The 10346-nt window shown below is 52.5% G+C and overlaps 1 pseudogene; it reads left to right on the forward strand.

Annotated features, from left to right (window-relative positions):
• The window catches only part of LOC131270077 (large subunit ribosomal RNA), an 11054-nt pseudogene extending 5991 nt beyond the window's left edge, over window positions 1-5063 (forward strand).
• Window positions 5064-10346: the final 5283 nt, after the last annotated feature.

Raw genomic sequence — 10346 nt, forward strand, 5'->3', positions numbered from 1 at the left:
AAGCACTCCTGGAACACGCGGCGAAACGTCTCCGTGTGCTCGCGAACAGCGACCCTCAGTGCCGCATTGATGATGCCATCGGGTCCCGGGGCCTTAGTGGGCACCATCCGCGCCGCGATCGCCAAGAGCTCCTCATCCGACACCTCCCTCACTGGCTCCTGCGTTGTCTGCCCCCAATCGACCAGATCCGGTGCAGGCCACTCAAAAGTGCCATGATCCGGGAAGAGTTCCGACACGACGTGCTGTAGAATCGCAGGATCTCGCTCCGGGGGGACGCGGCTACCCTTGAGGCGTGACGTTACTACCTTGTAGGCAGTGCCGAAGACGTTGTCCTCAGCTTCCGCAATCATCTCATCAAAGCTTCGGTCCTTGCTTGCCTTGATGGCACGGGCGAGTTCCTTCTTACAGCTCCTGTGCCGTTCTCTGGCCAACTCTCGCTGTGCACCAATTCCGGCAGTCAAAATCGCATCCTCAGATGACTTGCACTGCTCCCTGAGAAGGCCGATTTCCTGCGTCCACCAGTACATTTCCGGTCTCACCAAAAACTGCGCTGGCGGTGCCCTCTGCATCACCTCATCGCAGGCTCTAGTAAGTCCAGCGGTGAGAGTCGCCGGTGATACAGCCGCTTCGGCAAACCCGGAAGCCTGGAGCGCGATCTGGAAGGCTTCGGGATGGAATTGACGCAACTTCCATCTCGGTCCAATCTGCTCGCGTTGTCGCTGCCGGTCGCGATGCTGGTGCTGCTGTTGCGGTTGCCTCTGCTGGTGTGGTGAAGCGCTGCTGACTGGTGTCGCGGATACGCTGAATCTCACGTATCTGTGGTCACTGTTGGTGAAAGTGTCGAGCACTCGCCAGTCGTTACCGGGTTCAATGGCCGGACTGGCGAAGGACACGTCGACCACACTTTCAGTAGCACTGCCGTTGCCGACGAACGTGGGCACACTGCCGCGGTTCAAGATCGCCAGGTCAAGCTGGTCGACGACCTCGGCGAGATCTTCACCACGCGGCTTCGTCCTCGCGCTGCCCCATCGCACGTGCCAGGCATTGAAGTCGCCCGCCAAGACTACGAGGGGGTGTGCTCTGGCCTCGATATCGATCTCGTCAAGCAGCCGCTGGTAGTCCTCGTCCGTCCATCCCGGTGTTGGTGGGGCGTAGCAAGAGATGAAGGTCACCCCCGCCACCTGGACCGACACCAGTCCTACCCTACTTGCCCAGACTCGCTGTATGGGCAAGGCTCCGGTCGTTATAACAGCTGCCTTCGCTGTCGAGTCCACCGCCCAGTTCCCGTTATTGGGTGGAACACGGTAGATCTCCGACGCCAGCACAATGTCGATCCTTTGCTCCCGTGCGGTCTGGAGCATGAGGTCTTGTGCTACCCTGCTGCGCGCCAAGTTGATCTGGAGGATCTTCAACCCAGCGTCACGCCCTCTAACAGTGGTGTTCGTAGCTAGCGGGAACATGACGGCTGGCTACTTCCGCTGCAAACCGGTGAACCTGTCTGATGTTGTCCGGAACACGTAAGGCACTTGGGGCCCGAGCTGCACTCCTTGGCCTTGTGCTGCTTCGAACCGCAACGGAAGCAGCACTTGGAGTAGTCAGGGCCGGTGCACTCGCGAGAGCGGTGCCCCTTGCCAAAGCAGCGGTAGCAGAGCTGCTCTCTTGCAGGGACCGATGCGAGCGCCTGCACGACGCAACTCGTGTTCCCTATGGTGACCCGGTGACCGTCGAGAAGCTGGCACTGCCCGCGCGGCAGCTTGATATGGGCTTTCTGCAGCCCGTCGTACCGCCGCCACAGCCGAACTGCCTCGCCCGGAACCGTCAGCCCCGCCTGTCGCTTAATCGCCGAAATCAAGTCGTCGACAGTCGCCAGCATGTCGATTCCTGTGATCGCGGCCGTCTGCTTGTCGACAAGGAGGTGGGCCACTCCATCCTCCTTGATGGCTTCGCTGACATCGGCCAGCACACTCTCGCAGTCCGTGTTCGGCTTCAGCCACAGCGACAGCTTCCGCTCCCCTGTGCGGCAAACCCTCGCCACGAACTGATCCACATTGGTCTTGGAACGCACTGCCTTGTATGTGTCGAGGAAGGCCTTGCCCTCGTTGGCCTCGAGGACGATCACCGCAGGCCTCTCCACTTTAGCAGCGCTCTTTCCCGCTTTCTGTGGTGCTGCTCTCTTGTCTCCCTTGGCCACGACTTTAGCAAAGGATGGTGGTTGCGCATGCACCTTGGTTGCCACAGCCGCTGCTTTCTTTACCTTCGGTTTTGGCTTTTCTGGAGCCATGGCCTGGGACAAGACGGCCTCGACCGGGATCTCGGGGACATCAGGCGTGATGACTTCGTTCATGCCCGTCGGTTCGCCCTCTTTTTTCTTGCCGCGCCTTGCCCGGGTCCGCTTTCGTTTGGGAGTGTCGCCAGGTGGATGCTGGCTTTTCCCAACAGCACTGGAGTCGACGACATGTTGTTGTTGCTGCTGCGTAGCTACCGCCAACTCTCCCATCGAGTGGAGTCCACTTTGGAGCAGCATAAGTTCTCTTTCGCTGGCTGCCGCACGCTCACGAAGGCTAATGTTGTCTCGCTTCAGCTCCTGATTTTCACGAGACAACAACTTCAGCTTTGTCTTCAGCTCCGCGTCGCCATCCTTAGCCGTCGCCCGGCCCGTCTCCATCTCGCTAACCTTAGCGAGGAGAGTCTCGACGGTTGCCCGGAGCTCCCTCAACTCACAGCTGAGGCTTGCGATTGTCGGCTCTTGCTGCGGGACTTCTGCCACCTGCTGGACGACGGTTGAGTTGAGCTCGTCCTCGTCGCTCTCCTCTGAAATCTCCATATCACTGGCTAGCAGGGCCATCCGCTGCACCACCACCACCGGCCGAGTGGGCGTCGCAGTCGATGGCGCGACACTGCCTCCCTTTCGCTGCCGAGTCAACGGCAGCGCAACCGATGATGTCATCACTTTGTCCCCGTCGTCCTTCGGCGATGGCGCGGTAGCGTCACAGGTGGACCGGAGCCTGACGGACCGACGCGTCGAAGGCTCCCCCGATGCCTGCTCCATTCCCCTACTGCAACCCTGAAAATCGCTGTGGGCAATGGGTTAGGTTGCGGAGAGCCAGGGTGGAGTGTCTGGGAAGGGAAGGTGGGAAGGGGAAGGGGAGTGGAGGAAGGCCAAGTACCGGTGCGAAATAGAAACTCCAACAAATAAAAGGCCAAACCAATCTTTTTCCCCTTTCCAAATCTGAGCTTATATCTCAGTTCTTCTCTGCGATCAGGTGCCGCCTGGTTGACAAATCCGCAAACCGCCAGCCGATACACTCGCCATAAAACTCAGAGTGCCGCCTGGTTGTGATAACCGGTGATCTCCACCAGCCGAGACACTTGATGAACTGAAGGCGCCGCCTGGTTGTGACGTTGAAAAGCTCAGCGCCAGTGCCGCCGCCTGGTAACAGTGTTCGAAATCTCCGTGAGCCGAGACACCCGCCACGACCCGAAGCGCCGCCTGGTGGCAATGCTGGAAATCAGCTGGTACTGGTGGCGCCGCCTGGCGGCCAAGTTCGGAACCAAGTTTAGCCGAGACACACTGAAATATTTCACCGGGATGATCGAACCTCGAAATTTTTCAGCCGAGACACATGAAACATTTCACTCTTAGCCGAGACACCTTGAAAAGTTTCACTGAAACATTTCAACCGGATGGTTGGTCCATGAAATATTTCAGCCGGGACACTTGAAACATTTCACCCCCAGCCGGGACACCTATCCGGGACACACTGCCGCCAACGGTCAATTAAAAATACCGGCCAATTTGGATAACCGGCCAATTTGAATTACCGACCGATTTGAATTAACGGCCACTTCAAACCAACGGCCACCGACTCCACCAACGGTCAATTTGAACGACCCGAAAATCCGGCACCAACGGTCCTTTTTTGAAAAACTGGATCAGATGACACGGAGCCCGATTCGGCTTAGGTGAAATCGCTCGGATCTTCGAGTTCGAATCCGGCTGGAAAATGGACGATCGAATCTTCACCTGCCAAAATTTTTGCACCGCGTGCTTTCACTTTATTTACACTTATTTTGCGCTGAATTCGTCTTTTTTCATACGGTTTTCTCTGACTTTCGTTTTAAAACACCATCTGTCATCTAAAAAACCACATCCGGCCAGGATCCGGACACTTTTTTAACCGAAAAACACGTAGTCCCAAATGGGGCTACGCCCCGGGCCGCTCTCCATACAAAATGTAAACAAACACTTTTCTTTCTTATTTTTCGTTGAAATCGATGATTTTAATGCGGTTTTCACTACTAATCTGTAGATTGGCACTAGTTTTAACGATTACAACAAACTTTCGTGGGTTCTTAAAACTTTTTACGCGAAATTTTTATGAAAAACACGGAGCGACGCTCTGCACGTGTTGACACTACAGCGTTTGACAGCTCACACACACAGGGATAACTGGCTTGTGGCCGCCAAGCGTTCATAGCGACGTGGCTTTTTGATCCTTCGATGTCGGCTCTTCCTATCATTGCGAAGCAAAATTCACAAAGCGTAGGATTGTTCACCCTTTCAAGGGAACGTGAGCTGGGTTTAGACCGTCGTGAGACAGGTTAGTTTTACCCTACTGGTGTGCAAGTACTATCTCAATGGAATTCCTGTGCAGTACGAGAGGAACCACAGGTACGGACCAATGGCTCAATACTAGTCCGAGCGGACTTTGGTATGACGCTACGTCCGTCGGATTATGCCTGAACGCCTCTAAGGTCGTAACCGAACCAGGCTGGTAGTATATGTATAGGAGTCGTTAGCTAGATGGCTAATAACATCACGAGACCGGATTGAGTCTTCTATAGACTCTTTCCATTTATTGGAAACCCTCAAACTGAGCCTATCGCGAGTGCGCTCGCCGAAGTACCTGAAGTGGGAAAAGGCGTTGTGCTTGCCGATCTTCCAAGAATAGTTTCGACTCCTAAGACCACCCGAAAACGACGGGTTTGCAGGCTGGGCGCTACGCATTGAAGAGAGATGTACATTTCGATCCTTTCAGGCGACCCATGCTTGGTGGTTGTGTGCGGTGTGCTCCCCCCGGGGGGCACATGCGGCATACCGTGTGTGGACTAGTTGGACCCACCCTTGCGGTGGACCGACCGGTCAGTGGTGTTTGCGGGTTAACACATGCGAGCGTTGCGGCCCAGAGGCCTTACCGCCTTTCACTGCGGGTTCGTCAAGAACTTGGAGATGGTCGCAACGCATCGGGTCCTCCCGGGGTACTTGGTGTTTGGATGCTGGCTTGGTGATTAAACACTTGATATTCCATCTTCGGATGAATTTCGGGTGTCACCTGTTGCCTAAGACCACTTGCATGTTTAGCTCGCCGTGGGGTAGCAAGCGTTGTGATCTAATGGCCTTACCGGGCAAACACTTTCGGTTCGTCAAGGACTTGGAGTGCCGGGACGGGTTGGCGGATCCATCACTCTGAGTATGCCGGGTTGATACTTGGGGTTGGTTTGGTTTTGGTGACCCAATACTAGATGTACCATCTCGGTGGTATGTCAGTATCACCTATACTCCAGACCACTTGCATGGTTAGCAAGCGTTGTGATCTAATGGCCCAACCGGGCAAACACTTTGGGTTCGCAAGGACTTAGAGTGCCGGGACGGGTTGGCGGATCCAACACTCTGGGTACCTCCGGGTACTTGGGGTTGGTTGAGGACTTGGTGAACAAACACTTGATATACACTCTCCGGATGTACTTCGGGTGTCACCTGTTGTCCGAGGCCACTTGCATGGTCGCAAGCGTTGTGATACAATGGCCCTACCGGGCAAACACTTTGGGTTCGCAAGGACTTGGAGTGCCGGGACGGGTTGGCGGATCCAACACTCTGGGTACCTCCGGGTACTTGGGGTTGGTTGAGGACTTGGTGAACAAACACTTGATATACACTCTTCGGATGTACTTCGGGTGTCACCTGTTGTCCGAGGCCACTTGCATGGTAGCAAGCGTTGTGATACAATGGCCCTACCGGGCAAACACTTTGGGTTCGCAAGGACTTGGAGTGCTGGTAGTGGTTGGCGGATCCAACACTCTGGGTACCTCCGGGTACTTGGGGTTGGTTGAGGACTTGGTGAACAAACACTTGTTGTACACTCTCCGGATGTACTTCGGGTGTCACCTGTTGTCCGAGACCACTTGCATGGTCGCAAGCGTTGTGATACAATGGCCCTACCGGGCAAACACTTTGGGTTCGCAAGGACTTGGAGTGCCGGGACGGGTTGGCGGATCCAACACTCTGGGTACCTCCGGGTACTTGGGGTTGGTTGAGGACTTGGTGAACAAACACTTGATATACACTCTCCGGGTGTACTTCGGGTGTCACCTGTTGTCCGAGGCCACTTGCATGGTTAGCAAGCGTTGTGGTCTAATGGCCCTACCGGGCAAACACTTTGGGTTCGCGAGGACTTGGAGTGCTGGTAGTGGTTGGCGGATCCAACACTCTGGGTACCTCCGGGTACTTGGGGTTGGTTGAGGACTTGGTGAACAAACACTTGATATACACTCTTCGGATGTACTTCGGGTGTCACCTGTTGTCCGAGGCCACTTGCATGGTAGCAAGCGTTGTGATACAATGGCCCTACCGGGCAAACACTTTGGGTTCGCAAGGACTTGGAGTGCTGGTAGTGGTTGGCGGATCCAACACTCTGGGTACCTCCGGGTACTTGGGGTTGGTTGAGGACTTGGTGAACAAACACTTGTTGTACACTCTCCGGATGTACTTCGGGTGTCACCTGTTGTCCGAGACCACTTGCATGGTCGCAAGCGTTGTGATACAATGGCCCTACCGGGCAAACACTTTGGGTTCGCAAGGACTTGGAGTGCCGGGACGGGTTGGCGGATCCAACACTCTGGGTACCTCCGGGTACTTGGGGTTGGTTGAGGACTTGGTGAACAAACACTTGATATACACTCTCCGGGTGTACTTCGGGTGTCACCTGTTGTCCGAGGCCACTTGCATGGTTAGCAAGCGTTGTGGTCTAATGGCCCTACCGGGCAAACACTTTGGGTTCGCGAGGACTTGGAGTGCTGGTAGTGGTTGGCGGATCCAACACTCTGGGTACCTCCGGGTACTTGGGGTTGGTTGAGGACTTGGTGAGCAAACACTTGATATACGTTCTTCGGATGTACTTCGGGTGTCACCTGTTGTCCGAGGCCACTTGCATGGTCAACGGTTGAGGTGGTAATGGCGGATCGGTGCTGTAGGGTGCCGGCCTGTTGGCTGCCTTGGCCGGGTTGGTTGGTTAACACTTGATTGAGCTTGCACCCGAGGGTAATGGCACTTGAAGGTGGGTACCGGCCAACTGACCTGGTGTGTTGGTTGGTTGGTGAACACTTGGCGGTACTTGCACTTGGCTGTGCTTGGACTTGAAGGTGGGATCTGGCTGGCCTAGGCCATTGGTGGTTGGTTGGTTGGTTAGTCCTTAGCTGGGCTGGCTGGCTGGCTGGCCATCGGTGGTGTGGTGTGGTGTGGTGTGTGGAGTCGAGCATCGCGCGCCGTTGCCATCTTCGGAGTGTTGTGGGTACGCAAGTGCTTGCAGTGCAAAGAGGTTGGTGATGGAGTGACATTGCCTTCACCATGGAGTTGCGGGTACTTAGGTACTTGCAAGGAGATGGTGGTATGGTGGTGTTGCGTGTGTGGTGTTTGATTAGAAAGATATAATTTCTAAGTCCGGATTAGTGCTGTCAGTGGGGCCCCCGCTAACAGGTCCTGCACGGCCACCGTGGGGCTTGACTTGGCGCTATTCCGGACTTGGGGCGATCACGATGTCCCCGTGCGGGACTTAGAAGATGGAAGAACACAAGTACCCTTATCCCATGACTTGTGAGCGATTGGCATACGTTACTACATGAAGAGAAAAATTGGCTAAGTCCCGGATCCATATTATATGAAGAGAAAAATCGGCTAAGTCCCGGATCCATATTATATTAACACAAAAATCGGCTAAGTCCAGGATCCATATATAATAACCTTATAATCGGCTAAGTCCAGGATCCATATTATATGAAGAGAAAAATCGGCTAAGTCCAGGATCCATATTATATGAAGAGAAAAATCGGCTAAGTCCAGGATCCATATTATATGAAGAGAAAAATCGGCTAAGTCCAGGATCCATATATAATAACCTAATAATCGGCTAAGTCCAGGATCCATATATAATAACCTAATAACAGGCTAAGTCCAGGATCCATATTATATGAAGAGAAAAATCGGCTAAGTCCGAGATTGGGTCTGTCAGACATACACTTTCAAGATACCACACAAGCAAGCAAGATGGCCTAGTGATGGAACCATATAATATGAAGAGAAAAATCGGCTAAGTCCGAGATTGGGTCTGTCGGAAATACACTATCAAGTTACCCCACAAGCAAGCAAGATGGCCTAATGATGGATCCATATGATATGAAGAGAAAAATCGGCTAAGTCCAGGATCCATATAATATGAAGAGAAAAATCGGCTAAGTCCCAGATTGGGTCTGTCAGAAATACACTTCCAAGTTACCACACAAGCAAGCAAGGTGGCCTAGTGATGGATCCATATGATATGAAGAGAAAAATCGGCTAAGTCCAGGATCCATATAATATGAAGAGAAAAATCGGCTAAGTCCCAGATTGGGTCTGTCAGAAATACACTTCCAAGTTACCACACAAGCAAGCAAGATGGCCTAGTGATGGATCCATATTATATGAAGAGAAAAATCGGCTAAGTCCCAGATTGGGTCTGTCAGAAATACACTTCCAAGTTACCACACAAGCAAGCAAGATGGCCTAGTGATGGATCCATATGATATGAAGAGAAAAATCGGCTAAGTCCCAGATTGGGTCTGTCAGACATACACTATCAAGTTACCACACAAGCAAGCAAGATGGCCTAGTGATGGATCCATATGATATGAAGAGAAAAATCGGCTAAGTCCCAGATTGGGTCTGTCAGAAATACACTTCCAAGTTACCACATGAGCAAGCAAGATGGCCTAGTGATGGATCCATATAATATGCAGAGAAAAATCGGCTAAGTCCCAGATTGGGTCTGTCAGAAATACACTTCCAAGTTACCACATGAGCAAGCAAGTTACCACATGAAGAGAAAGCCGGCAAAGTCTGGGAATGTTACCACATGAACTGGAAAATGGGCAAAAACCTACCTTCACAGGGAACGTGAATAAGTAAGGCTGTAGACATCGGATCGACAAGCCAAAGACTGATATGGAAAGGAAATGAGTAGTACTAGCTTTCCTGAGAGTTGCAGAGCTTAGACTGCATATGAACGAAAGTTATTAAGCGTCAAAGTCAGAGAAGTTACCCAAAGGAACACAAGTTCCAACTTAGAGCATGTATACCGCCTAGACGGTAAGAGGTACGGCCAGGCTGAGGAATAAGGAAATGTTGGCCAACATGTTCCCTAACTATCCCCCGAAGACCGCAAAGCAATCCAACATCAACCAAGAAAGTTATAGCCCGATCAAGGAAACACCTACTTTGCACCGATATTGCACCAAATACATGTACCAAGCACCTTCGGTTGCATACCTGCAGGGGTTTACCATAGTAGGCCATGGAAGACCGATATACCGAACATAATCACTTTCTATCTCCTCGGGTGTTTGAGATAGCGCTTTGCGGTACAAGAACGAAAGTTAGACTTTATCTTGGTGCATCTTTTTGCCCAAGATCACAAGACCCTATCTACCAAGGCAAGAAAGTTGTGTGGGGACAAAATGTCCAAAAGTGCCCAAAGTGGCACACTTGAACCATATATTCGAGAAAAACACAAGTGTGGGCCCGAGCTAGCAAGTTGAAATGTTCTGACCGTCAGTAGCCCTAGTTGAGGTGCACTTATCATTATATGAGGCCAACGTGCCAGCTAGTCTCTAAAGGGGCGATATGGGTGTTCCAAGGTTTGTACCCAATTGAGGAAAAAACAGGGTAAGGTACGGTGTACCGCGAATAACTCGGGCTATAGATGTCCGATCGATGAGTTTGGCATATGTATGGAAAGGTCTCGACGAGACCTAACTACCCTGAAAGCATGAAGGCAAAGACTTGAATGACCGGGAAGTTATTAAGTGCACAAGTGGTAAAGTTGCACCAAAGTCCATGTTACCCGAAGTGGTACATGAACACCCAATATTCGACCAAAACACAAGTTTAGAGACGAGCTAGCGAGCTACATTGTTCAGACCGTCAGTAGCCCGCATCAAGACACGCATTTCATTATATTGAGCCTAGCCGCTAGCTCGACTCGAAGTCGGTCATATGGTTGGTTGATGGTTTGGACCGACCACGTGGTGTACCAAGG

Source organism: Anopheles coustani (genome assembly GCF_943734705.1).
Source record: "Anopheles coustani chromosome X unlocalized genomic scaffold, idAnoCousDA_361_x.2 X_unloc_13, whole genome shotgun sequence".
NCBI lineage: Eukaryota > Metazoa > Arthropoda > Insecta > Diptera > Culicidae > Anopheles > Anopheles coustani.